The sequence below is a fragment of the Canis aureus genome, chromosome 32 (genome assembly GCF_053574225.1).
Source record: "Canis aureus isolate CA01 chromosome 32, VMU_Caureus_v.1.0, whole genome shotgun sequence".
NCBI lineage: Eukaryota > Metazoa > Chordata > Mammalia > Carnivora > Canidae > Canis > Canis aureus.
The window spans coordinates 29,742,437-29,756,080 of NC_135642.1; the positions used below are offsets into that span (position 1 = coordinate 29,742,437).

The 13,644-nt window shown below is 38.7% G+C and overlaps 1 long non-coding RNA gene across 18 annotated transcripts in view; it reads right to left on the minus strand.

Annotated features, from left to right (window-relative positions):
• The window catches only part of LOC144303314 (uncharacterized), a 395,489-nt gene that overhangs the window by 330,310 nt on the left and 51,535 nt on the right, over window positions 1-13,644 (minus strand). For 17 of the 18 annotated variants that reach the window (XR_013370380.1, XR_013370379.1, XR_013370381.1 and 14 more), the window contains one exon: window positions 198-314. This is a non-coding gene — a long non-coding RNA (uncharacterized LOC144303314). The remainder of the gene's footprint in view (window positions 1-197; window positions 315-13,644) is intronic. The other variant, XR_013370374.1, reaches the window with a different exon arrangement.

Consider the following 13,644-nt stretch of genomic DNA (forward strand, 5'->3'; position numbering starts at 1 on the left):
CAGCATTAACTGACAACAAAGGAGCCCACTACGGGGAAAGAGTCATTCAAGCTACAAGTTCCCTACATTGAATCCCGTAACTCCTACTATACAAAGGTGAAGCATGTATTGGTAAGTTATGGGTGCTAGCAAAGTCATCTTTTAGGGAAGTAAAGCCTTCTCTACCTCTAGCTAGGATCACTTCCCCAACCCTATACTTACCTAGGGTTTCCAGTTCTCTGAGAAATGATTACCATTTCACATTTCCTTGGGATGAGATCCCTGGCTACAACTTGTTATCCTCAGATCTGGTTTTAACTCTCAAAATAGAAGTCCTAAAGAAACAGAAACAAAAACAAAAACAAAAAAAGCATATTCTCAGCCAGATCTACCAGGCTGGTATTATTGACATTTGGCTTATGAAGAGACATACTGCATCTCCACTCTACAGAAGCACCAACCTAAAGAAGCACCAACTTCCCACTGTAATCATCTACCTTAAAAAAAATTCTGACAGTGGGAAGTGCTCCTGAATGCCATATTTTGTGACACCAAAGATGAATCTCAACCTCCCAGAAGTTCTTTCCATCTCACAATAAAAATAAGATGCAGAGCATCAAAACAACATCATTCCCTCCCATTCTCCAAAATACCCAAGAGTAGAATGGTAGCTTATTATAAGCAAACACCATGCAAATGTAATGTACTGATTACCGGAGAAAAATAAAGTTTCCTCTTCATGCTGTTCAGTTATCCTGCTCATTTCTTAATAGTCCTACATTCATAAAAGGCCAAAGGACTCTGACCTTGACAAGCTAACTGAGCAGGAAAAGGCAATCATGTGTACAAGGCTGTCACCCACCCCACAAATTATGATAAAATACACCTCGGGATCAGAAAAAAGAGTTGCGTATCTCCAGTGACATCCACAGTAGTACATTTAAGGATCTGAATAGAACAGCAATTTATTTTGCACTAACATGTTTTATGGTTATCATCAAGCATTATGTCTTCCGAGACTGAAAGGTGATGTTTTTATGGACTCTGGTTCCTTGTTGCATTATCTTCACAGCTCAGAAATGATCTCTCTCTTTTTAAGCCCCCCCTTCTCACTCCCACCTTTGCCCCTCATTTAACAAAGCAGCCGCTTTTCTAAAGGAAAGAGGAAAAATAGAATGAATCCACATTACACAAAGGGCACAAAATGAACAGATTCCAACCCTGAACAGTTTCAAAATGAATGATTATCTGGCTAATTAGTGAAATAAATAATAATAATTGCCTGTCCCTCCTCATTAGAGCCCTTATAGTAAATGGAACCCTAGTGCGGAGTTCCAGCAAGCCAGTTTCACAAGACTCAATCCTGATTTGGAAAAAAGACATATAACTCTATCATGCAGATGCCCAAATGACAACCCCTAAGACCAGATCACGAAAAATGATCTGCAAGGGAGATGGGTGGGGGGATTCCAGGATCTGCAAGGGAGATGGTTTGGGACATAGAGGGACTATTTCTGGCTTCCTTCTATGCTTAAGGATTATTCTATGTTCTAGGCAACCAAGAAATAAAAGCCAAGAAGCTATGGACATAGAGCACAGGGGCCAGAACATAGAAGGATTCTTACTTGTTCAAAGTTTATGTATCTGGCAAGGTTCATGTTCTTAAAGTCTGATCTAATCCATCTGCACCATTATTTAGCCAGGCTACTTGTTAAACCTACCGTTCTGGGCTCAGACCCAGTTCCACTGACTCAGAAACTTTGAGAGTGAGCCCACAGTCTGCATACTTAACAAGATTCCTAGGTGCTTTGTACACACCTGAACTTAAAACACCACTGCAGTAGTCAGTGGCTGGTGAGACTGGGCAATGCTATGAAATAAAAGCATGTTTCTGCTTTGTGGGGAAGATGCTATAGCAGGAAATGTCATCAGACTGGATCATCTTCTTGTTGGAAGTTTTGGCCTCATGGTTCAACCACAACATCCTCTTGCCAGCGTTCCTTTCTGTACCAGCCTTGCCTCAACATCTGAAGTTAGCAGAGAACCTCGATGCAGTTCTGCCCCTAGAGCCAGCCCAGCCCAGCCAAACCTATTACTCAACACTGAAAGCCTTTGATTGGGTTCTAATGAGGCAGCAGATCAGCGTTTAGGGGTCTGTTCTCAGTGTGATATATGAATGGAGCTCCTCTTAATGTTAATCAATGGAGAGTTCCCACTGCTTGGGCAACATTCTTGTAAAGCTCTTGCTCCTTGATGCTCAACTTTTCTTTCTGTGTTTTGAAATCTACCAGTGTTCAAGTGCTGGGTGGAAATAGGAATATAAAAACTGTCTTTAAACTCTCCCCATTTTCTGAATAAACCTTCTTTCAAGACTACCTGGGTCCCTAATCCATGCTGCTTCCTACACCATGACACACTTTATCCAACCTCATAAAGTAACTATCATACGCTTATCAGCACTGGGGAGACAGAGCTGTTTCATGAGCTCAAGGAACTCAGAGTCTAGGCTGGGAAACAGATTGAGAAATGGACAATTATAACACTGCAGTATCCATGGGACAGACTGAGGAGGAAACTTGGGTAGAGTTTCAAATGATGAAGAGGAGATGCTCAAGAGAAGAAAGAATAATGCTCAAGAGCAAATACTTGAAAAAAAAAAAAGAGTATTCCAGTAAGGGGAAGAAGGGCTTACACAGCCAACTTAGTCAACAGGCTCCAACTTGTCTGTGTCTGTCACAGTGAGCATAGTGCCCAGGGTCCAAGATACTTTTAGGAGACCACAGAAATGTTTTAGTCTAATTTATCTCAAAAACAGAAGGAAAAATAAATACAATGATAATGAATATAGACTAATCTAGCCAGTTATACTCATTTTTATACCAATGCAGTCATAAAATACAGTATTTAATTTTTTTTTAATGGAAGAAGAGGCCCATAAAGGTAAAAGTGCCTAGGGCACTCAAAAGCTATAATGTCGGGATCTCTAGGTGGCTCAGTGGTTTAGTGCCTGCCTTTGGCCCAGAGCGTGATCCTTCATCCTGGAGTCCCAGGACTGAGTCCCTGCATCGGGCTCCCTGCATGGGGCCTGCTTCTCCCTCTGCCTGTGTCTCTGCCTCTCTCTCATAAACAAACAAACAAACAAATAAATAAATAAACAAACAAATAAATTTATTATTTATTTTATTATTATTTTTATTTATAAATAAAATCTTTTTAAAAAGCCATAATGTCTAAGTCATAACCAGTGGCTAATGCAAAGATACAGGTGAGCAGTAACGTCTAGAAATGCAAGCAACAATACCTATAACGCACTGAGCCCTTACTCTATGCAAGACACTTTTCTAAGAGCAAATATTCTTTATTCCTCACAATTCTACAAAGTAGGTACAATTACTACTACCACCCCCATTTTACAGATAATGAAATCAAGGCAGAAGAAAATAAGTTCCTCAAAGTCATATAGATAATATACTCACACTTCATCCAGATAACCAGGTCACCTATTTAGGCACTATTACTCTAGAGTCAACACACTTAGGCTCTAGGCTGACTCCCTGAATTATTTACAGGCATACTTCAGAGATATTGTGGGTTTGGTTTCAGACTACCACAATAAAGAGAATATCACAATAAAGAAAATCAAGTGAATTCGGGGGTTTCCCAGTGTATATAGAAGTTATGTTTACGCTATACTGCAGTCTGTTAAGTGAGCAATAACATATGTAAAGAAAAAACATACACACCTTAGTTAAAAAAATACTTTATTGCTAAAAAATGCTAACCACCATCTGAGCTTTCAGCAAGTTGTAATCTTTTCACTGATGATTGGTCTTCCTTCAATATGGATGGTGGCTGACAGATCAGGGTGGTGGTTGCTAAAGATTGGGGTGGTTGTGGCAAGCTCTTAAAACAATAATGAAGTTTGTCATGTTAGTTGACTCTTTCTTTCACAAACAATTGTTCTGAAGCATGTGACACTGCTTAGTAACATTTTACCCAGAAAACTTTCTTCAAACTTAGGAAATCAATCCTCTCAAATCCTCCCACTGCTTTACCAACTAAATTTATGTAACATTCTAAATCCTTTGTTGTCATTTCAACAATCTTCATAGCATCTTTACCAAGAGTAGATGTCCTCTCAAGAAACCACTTTCTTTGTTCATCATAAGAAGCAGCTTTTTGTGTTTTATCATGAGACTGCAGCAATTCAGTCCCATCTGCATGCTCCACTTCTAATTCCAGTTCTCTTGCTATTACCACTACATCTGCGGTTACTTTCTCTCCTGAAATCCTGGGCTCCTCAAAGTCATCCAGGAGGGTTATAATCAACTTCTTCCAAACTTCTGCTAATGTTGATATTTTTAACCTCTTCCCATAAATCACAAACATTATTAATGGCCTCTAGAATAGTGAATCCTTTCTAGAAGTTTTTCAATTGACTTTGCCCAGATCCATCAGAGAAATCACAATCTGTGGCAGCTAATAGCTTTATAAAATGTGTTTCTTAAGTAATAAGACTGGAAAAACAAAAGTACTCCTTGATCCATGGGCTGCAGAACAGGCATTGTGCGAGCAGGCATGAAAACAACATTCACCTCACTATACATCTCCATCAAAGTTCTTGAGTGACCAGGTAGGTACACTATAAAGGAGTAGTATTTTGAAATCTTTTTCTCTGAGCAGCAGGTCTTAACAGTAGGCTTAAAATATTCAGTAAACCATGCTGCAAATAAATGTGCTGTCATTCAGGCTTTGTGGTTCCACAGATATAACCCAGGTAGAGTAGATTAGAATGATTCCTAAGGGCCCTAGGATTTTCATCATGGTAAATGAGAATTGGCTTCAACTTCAAGTCACCAGCTGCTTTAGCCCCTAACAAGACAGTCAGCCTGTCTGTTGAAGAGTTGAAGCCAGGCATTGACTTCTCCTGCCCAGCTATGAAAGTCCTAGATGGCATCTTCTTCCAATATAAGGCTTTTCCATCTGCATTGGAAATCTGTTGTTTAGTGCAGCCACATTCACTAATTATCTTAGCTAGATCTTCTGGATAACTCACTGCAGCTTCTACATCAGCACATGCTGCTTCATTTTGCACTTCTATGTTAAGAGGATAGCTTCTTTCCTTAAATCTCAGGAACTAATGTCTACTAGCTACAGACTTTTCTTCTGAAACTTCCTCACCTCTCTCGGCCTTCAAAGAATTGAAGAGAGTCAGGGCTTTGCTATGGCTTCAGTTTTGCCTTAAGGAAATGTGGCTGGTTTGATTTTCTATCCAATCCACTAAAACTTCACTTCCTCATCATTCATGTATTTACTGGGGTAGCATTTTTAATTTCCTTCAAGAATTTTTCTTTTGCGTTCACAACTTGGCTAACACTTTGGCACAAGAAGGCTAGCTTTCAGCTTATTTCAGCTTTTGACATGCCTTCCTCACTAAGTTTAATCATTTTTAGCTTTTAATTTAAAGTGAGAGATGTGTTACTCCTTTTATTTGAACATTCAGAGGCTACTGTAGGATTATTAATTGACCTAATTTCAATACTGTTGTGTCTCAGGCAATAGGGAGGCCCGAGGAGAAGGTGGTGAGGGATGGCCAATCAGTGGAACAGTCAGAACACACACAACATTAATCAATTAAGTTTGCCGCCTTTATTAGTGCAGTTCATGGTGCCTCAAAACAATTACAATAATAACATCCAAGATCACTGATTACATATCACGATAACAAATATAATAATTAAAAAGTATGAACTATTGCAAAATGCACAAATACTGTTGGAAAATGGAACCAAAAGACTTGCTTGATGTAGAGCTGCCACAAACCTTCAATTTGTAAAACAAACAAACAAACAAAAAAACACAATGTCTGCATAGTGCATAAAGTGAGTTATGCCTGTAATTATCTGTGATGAAGAACCCATTTTCCTTCTTTCCAATAAGTTACAAACCATATGTTTGTGGAAAAAAACAATAGAGAAGAATTGCTAGGGAAAAAAAAGGAAAAAATTGCTAGAAAGGTGCAACATAAAATGAAAACATATAGAAGACAACGCCAATTTTTAAAAAAATAAATGGAAAAGACATAAAATTATAGCATAATAGTTACACTTGGACGTTGTAGCCATGTCAAATTTATACAAAAGTTTCTAAAAGCTTACCCTCAATGGCTATGCTTACCACATCTCGGACCAGTAATGAACAGTTTGTAGGCCAACATGGGTCCCTGCAAGCACGTTGGGTATAAGCACTGCTCTGGCTTATACCGCCAGCTGGATGATCTGCAGTTTGTTTCTTTACGTAGTAATGGAGTGGAAGGGAGTCACACAAAGGAGGGTGCCACTTCTCTCAAATGTTGGTTAGAGGGCTTGAGAAGGGAGAGGGTGCCACTTCTCTCAAATGTTGGTTAGAGGGCTTGAGAAGGGAGAGGCTTGGGAGGTAAGAGTGAATTAGGATGTGTACGTTTTTCACCAACTTGAGGGTGTGTGTGTGTGTGTGTGTGTGTGTGTGTGTCAGGGACTTGCTTATTACAGGCAGAATTGGGGGTGGTGTTACCTGAGCTTCTCATTCATTAAAGCCTGAAATTTTAGACTTTTGTTTCAGCCTTAAATGAATTGATACATATATATCATTGAAGCACACTCACATAATCGAAAGATGTTCAACTACAAACTTTAAATTGGGCCCCACAGATGGTCCACACTCCCTGTGGTGCTCTATGGGCTATTGTTTTTAATTTGATCCCTCATTTGTCTTATAAACCATACAACTGTGTTGATTACATAATTTTGCATCAAAAACTGGTAATTTATTAATATAAACACAATATATACCATATTTTGTCATTTGCTTTCTATATTTTATTTTACATAAGTGAATTTCTGAAAAAGTAGGAGAAAGTAGGATTTTGACAAGCACAATCGTATTTCAAACGTCCCAGAAGATATTATATGGGCAAGCAGGCTATGTGTAGTGAATTCTATTTCCCTGTTTATAAAATGAAAATGATGTAATTGGGTGATGGGCATTAAGGGGGGCATGTGATGTGATGCGCACTGGCTGTTATATACACAACTGATGAATTACTGAATACTACATTGGAAACTAAGTATGTACTATAAGTTAGCTAATTGAATTTAAATTTTTTTTTATGATAGTCACAGAGAGAGAGAGAGAGGCAGAGACACAGGCAGAGGGAGAAGCAGGCTCCATGCACCGGGAGCCCGATGTGGGATTTGATCCCGGGTCTCCAGGATCGCGCCCTGGGCCAAAGGCAGGCGCCAAACCGCTGCGCCACCCAGGAATCCCTAACTGAATTTAAATAAAAAAAAAATGAAAAGTCTTTGAAAATCTTAAAGTATTGTGTATTAGCATTTGTTATTAGTAGCATTAAAAAGAAGACAACAGGCTCAAGATGACATTGTTTATGCTAAGCTCCCATCACTAAATTGAGACTTAATTACAGTTTCAGCTCTCCAGAACTGGAATCTTAAATCAGTCAGCCAGGAATCCTAGATCAGCACTAGTGATGTAATCTGCCTGACAGACTCATGCCAGGCCCTAAAGGAACTAATTCTGCAATAACCAACCCACTTTTTGCCTACTATTATTTCCTCATTCCAGCTCCCTTCTGCCTATAAAAATCTTTCATTTTGTATAGTTGCTCAGAGCTTCTTTCTATATGCTAGGCTGGATGCTGCCTGATGTTAATAGATTTTTCCTTAAACTTTTAAAAGTGTTAATATGATTGTTTATCTTTTAACAATAATATTCTTGAAATTCATATTTTCACATGAAGGTTTGTATAAAATGAGTTTTGTATAAATTTGCACCTATACCTCCTGGTATAAATTATAGTAACTGTCTTAGATCCCTTGCTGCCTTCCACGTTAATCTCAATCAAAATGTTGTATGGCAGTAAATGTCCTTATAGTGAAAGGAATCATTTCAAATGTCTGAAGAAAGGATTTTTATGTGTTATTTCATTACCTGAATAATCTGTCTTGATTCCACCATGTTTCCATTTATCCACTTACTTCCTTTCCATCAGATATTTCTACTAGGATGGTTCCATTCGGTGATGGGGAGCAAGTCTTATTCTTTCCCCACAGAAGGAGACATGGAGAGTTGGGATTTGGGAATTCTGAATTTCCTATTAATAGCAAATCTGCAACATTGTTCTAATTCAGGCATCTAGTCCACTATGGTCACTGTCCTGAAGGAAGAAAAGCAGCCCAGGGTAGAGACACAGCTCACATGTATCTATGCCACATAAGCATCTACCCAGAAACAAACCAAACTACCCATTCATCCATTCTGGAAATGCCAATATTGCACCTCTAGGAGAAGATAGACCCACACCTGATGTATGATAAAATACTAGTAATACTAAAATGACCACCTCTTTAGAAGAAAACAGTAGCATCTTCTAAAAAGCTACGAAATGAATATGTTCTCATTCTATCGCCAAGGAAGGTATGAGGTTTCTCAGGAGGTTTAGTGACCTGTTATGCTGAGATAACTCTAGAGTACTCTTCTAAAGCTTTACAGATAATTACCTTATTTAATTTTCATGACAACCTTGTGAAACAGGTACTGTTGATTTACAGACACATGGAAATGGTGTTAACTTTCCCAGGGTCATGCAGCTAATAATTGGTGGTACTTGGATTTGAATCTGGTTGCACAGGTAAGTGTTTAATAGAATTTATTATATTGATTTGACCCATGTTTTTCCATGTAGATACTTTACACAGCCCACTGGAGGGCCCTCTTTTTCATGACTACCACCAGAACTTCAGATACAGGAGATAGTCAAGCTAATATTAGTAGTACTAAAAATAATGGTTGTAAAAAAGCATGTACACAGTGAGGAATTTTCATTATTTTATTTACTTCTCCAAATGGCCTGAAATCAGTATTGTATCATACCCTAATCACAGATGAGCAAAGGATGAGTTCAGGAGATTATATAGTTGTCATAGTCACATAGCTGATTTAGGCTTGATCAGATTTAAACCTGCTCTTTCTAATTCTTCTCCAATTCCCAGCCACCATTCAGTGGTGTTTCTATTCAGAGCAAACTATTCCTATTTGGAGCCCACCTCTCTCCTCTACCTTCTCTTGAACAAACATAGTTACTCTGGGTTCTCTTTCCTCTTTACTCTCGGTCATGCCTGAGGCCCAAAATAAATAATATTTAGACAATTTAAAACTTAGTTGCAAATTTTAAGGTTGGGAAATATTGCTATATCCCATGCAGCCTCCTTCATTGTGAATTAGGTAGTCGAAGAAGCCTCCCAAAAGGCAGAGATGATTTTTTTTTTTTTTGGCAGAGATGATTTGTATAAACTAATCTGAAACCAAGCAACCCAACTCCAAGCACTAATAATTACTGAAATTTGTTGAGAATAGCAATAGCTCAGTAAAGCTCAGTGTTTCCCTAAAGGGCAAGTATAATAGGCCTATAACTTCAAACGTGTAAGAATAATTTGTTATTCATGTTAATCCCCTCGCCATTGCTAGTCACATCAATCTCTTTCAAAGGGGGACATTGGGAAAAAGAAAGACCATTGAAGTTTGAAGGGAAAAATAGGCACATAAGGTAAGCAGCAGCAGATAGCAGAGCAACTCTGTGATTCTGCTTGTTGCTGCCTGGGACTTGTAATGTTTCATTAGGATTCACCCTTTACCCCGTGCCCATGTGGCTCCAACTCCCCAGTAAGGCAGCAAGTCAGCCAGATGAAAACATCATCATCAAACCATTCTAGCTATTTTTGGAATGATGATGTTTTCAAGAATTTTTACTGCAAAGGTCCAAGCAAAATTACGAGCCCTTGTTTAAGTCCATGCATTCTTTGCCGATTCAGTTTTAACTCAGGAATGGTACCCACTTCAAAACATGTATACCTACCCAGATAGGTATAGCCACACTGGTTCCCAGGACTTGGTTTTCAAAGTTGAAGTATCTCTAGTAAAAAGGATGCTTAGAAATAAACAGGTGACAATACAAAAAGGGACTCTGGGAAACCAAGAATTCAAGTGTTCTGAAGGTACAGGCTGTGGGTGAACATCTTCCCAGAAAAGAAAGAAATGATGTTGGTAGTTTTAATGGCCTCCCCTTTTCCTTTTTACTTAAATCACCAATGAAGATTTATAGGAGGCATTTTCCACTCGCAGTCACAGATAGGCCACCATATAACTTCATTTTCTTGTTCCATGAACATGAGAGAGAAGAAAAGGTAAAGGTTTTCCCCTCAGCTTTGGTTTGTCTTTTTCATGGCACCAGAAAAACAATGGCATTAGTGATTTAAGTTTTCCCAGCTCCTGGCCTTTGGGGGAAAGGAAGGTTTCCTTTTAAGTGGGTACTGACCAAAGGACCTAAAGCATAAGAAACTAACTTAATGTTCACTTTCATAAAACAGAACATTTGAATTTCCCCTCTCCCATCAGCATGGAACAAGGCACATACACTTCCAGGTATAGAGAAGGGGAACCTCAGCCACTGGCCCCAGGTAGTTCTTGACTGAGTAGCCTCTGCAGCCTAGAGCTAGGCTTCCTCTTTCAAACATCGCCTGGAAAATCACTGGAGGAGGAATCCTGGCCCCATTGTTGGGAGGGAGACGGTCAAGGCCCTCATATCGCCAGGGGCAGGATCAAGAGACAGAGTATACATGGACATGGGAAGTAGAGTAGGTGCCAACAGCTGTCTAAATAAATTGTTTTGGATTTGGTAGGCCTATATCTTAGCAGCTGCAAACGGCTTTTATTTCTGGGATGTATTTTTTTCTCTTTAGTGATTTTTATAATTTCTTAAATTAAAAAAGTTACATGTTCATTATAAGATATTTTAACAGAAGACATGTACATGTAAATGAAAAGTAAGAGTGCTTAGGTCTCTTCCCCACCCCCACCATCCTACTCCTCAACAATGTTAATTATTTGGGGCATAACCTTCTAAGTTAATTATTTGGGACATAGCCGCCTAACTTTTTCTAAGTACATCTACCAGATATATTATTTTAGGTTTATCCTTCCAGCATTCTCTACAGATTCTGCTCTGAAATCTGTGTAGCTCTGAATCTGCCCATTCTCTTTTACTGTCCTAGCCTCCAACGTCAGATACACTTTTAACTTCCTGTCTGCCACAGGACCACGGATTAGGTTCTCACTCACAACAGTTTGGCCTTGACAGCTTGCTCTAGTTCTGAATCAGTTCAGCCATTTATCATGTTTAAAATCTGTTTCCTGGGCAGCCCGGGTGGCTCAGCAGTTTAGCGCCACCTTCAGCCCAGGGTGTGATCCTGGAGACCCAGGATCAAGTCCCACGTTGGGCTCCCTGCATGGAGCCTGCTTCTCCCTCTGCCCCGCCCCTCTCTCTATGTGTCTCTCATGAACAAATAAATAAAATCTTAAAAAATAATAAAATCTGTTTCAACTTGAACATCTTTTTAAAAATATTTAATTATTAGAGAAAGAGAGAGAGAGAGAGAGAAAGAAAATAAGCAGGGGGAGGGGCAGAGGGAGCAGTAGAAGCAGGCTCCCCACTGACTCCAATGTGGGGCTCTATCCCAGGACCCTGAGATCATGACCTGAGCTGAAGTTGGATGCTTAACCAACTGAGCCACCCAGGTATCCCTTACCTTTTATTTGTTTTAAAGAGTTGCCTGGCCTTTCTTTAGTCAACAATATAAGACGTAGCCATGGTGGTTTTATAAGTTAAAATGCAAACAAGTTCTGAAGAAAACCTTCTAGCCTACAGGGAATGAGTAGTATTGCCTAGATTCTAAGAAAACACTGCTTACAAGATTTAACAACTTTTGTAAAAAAAAAAAAATACTATTAAGCATATTTATGAACTATAAGATTATTTTATGAACCATCGATTGTTGAAGCGTTTTTCTTTTTTAAAGTGTTTTTATGTACCTTTCTGAGTCAAAAAAATATGGTACTTAACTCACTCATCTTTTATGATGTGAAAGTCATAACCCAGACCTTTCTTTTGCCATGGTTTACCCCAATATATTATCTTAGGTATCTATGACCTTAAAAGATGGATAGTTTCAAACACTGGATACTTAAATGTACACATGAGTTAGAACCTGAATTTATCTAAATCATCTTGACATTTTAAACTAGCAAACCCTTCTTTGCTATGAAAAGGCTGTCTAGAATGATTGCTCCATTAGGAATCCTGCCCATGGCCTTTAAAAATAAATCATACCTATAGGTGATCCTTCTCTCCATGGCTGTGGCAAAAAGCATGGGTCTTAGTCACAAGCAGTAACTGGTCACTTAGCAACAGGTACCACACACCACTCCATGGTCTCCCCTCACTAGTTAACTGGCAATTCCTCTAAAAAATAGTTTTAAGTACCTATACATATGGGATGATTGAGCCACAAGGATGTCTTGATGAAGAGGTGGGATCTGAGATACGCAAATTATCACAGTCCTACCCAACCTGTTACATCTAAAATTCTACCACCAGAAATTAATTTATTTGGACTTAAATGTGTCCTGAGAAGAGCAGTATCTTAAGTTCTTGTCATTTAACTAATTCATGATTAAAAAGCTACCAGGATGGAAGGGTGAGGAACAAGATATAAAGGAGACAACCAGAAGGTGAAGATGGACGTTTAAAACAAAGTTAAAGTGTCAAAAACAAATTACAGTCTCTTCTTCATCTTCATTTTGGCTTGTCCTATTTTGGAAAGATTTTCTTCTTAGCAGTAGATAATCTTCAGAATGAACAATGATTCACTCTAATGAACCTGAAGAGGATTAATTCTAAGCAGATACTCATATACTTTGGAACCAAAATGAGTTTTTATGGATTCTAACCAACCTGACCTTCTTTTCAGTATAGCCTTGAATATCAATGATAATGTTAATACACATAAAGAGACACTATGAAGGGGAACAACAGCTTGGATTGAATCCAAGCAAAAGACAACCCCACTTTGTTTCAAGACCCTCCCTGCTGTGGGGCTAATTCCTCACAGAAAACAACAAAACTATTAAAAAATTTAATAAAGCAACCAATTAAATATTTCAGAGAGCCTCATTAAAACATTTCACTATTTGCACTGATTATCATGTGGCTACTTATACGGATGCCCATAAATCTGACTGCATTAGGTTCCCAGGCCTTTGGTTCAGATCATTTCTTCTCCCTATGTGGACGTGCCCAGGAAATGAGATTTAATGAGTCACTGGCCTCCCTGATAATCACAGGAGAGCTCATTAGCTCTTTGTCAGATTTGTACCTACTATCTGCCCCCAATATGCCTATGACTTCTTTTGAGTTAAGTATGATATTACCAAAAGGGAGAACTCAAAAAGAGCCTGTCTGTGCTAAATGCTGCAGACTTGAAACATTATATAAATATTTTTACATATGTTAAAAGGCATCTGAGAGCAGAAGGGAAAAAATAACAGAAACAACATCCTCTATTGGTGGCATCACTACTTAGATGACATACACATCATTAAAAAAAAATAAAGTTTGACATTTGTACCTTTGTAAGCCTTGCCAAATCTGTTTTGGCTGAGTCAAAGCAAGAGAAGGTTCAAAGGATAGAAGAAAACAATCCTTAGAATTCATCAAATTTGGGGAGTCTTCCATTATGCAACTTAGGGTGCTTCACCATGGTTTCCCAATCTCAT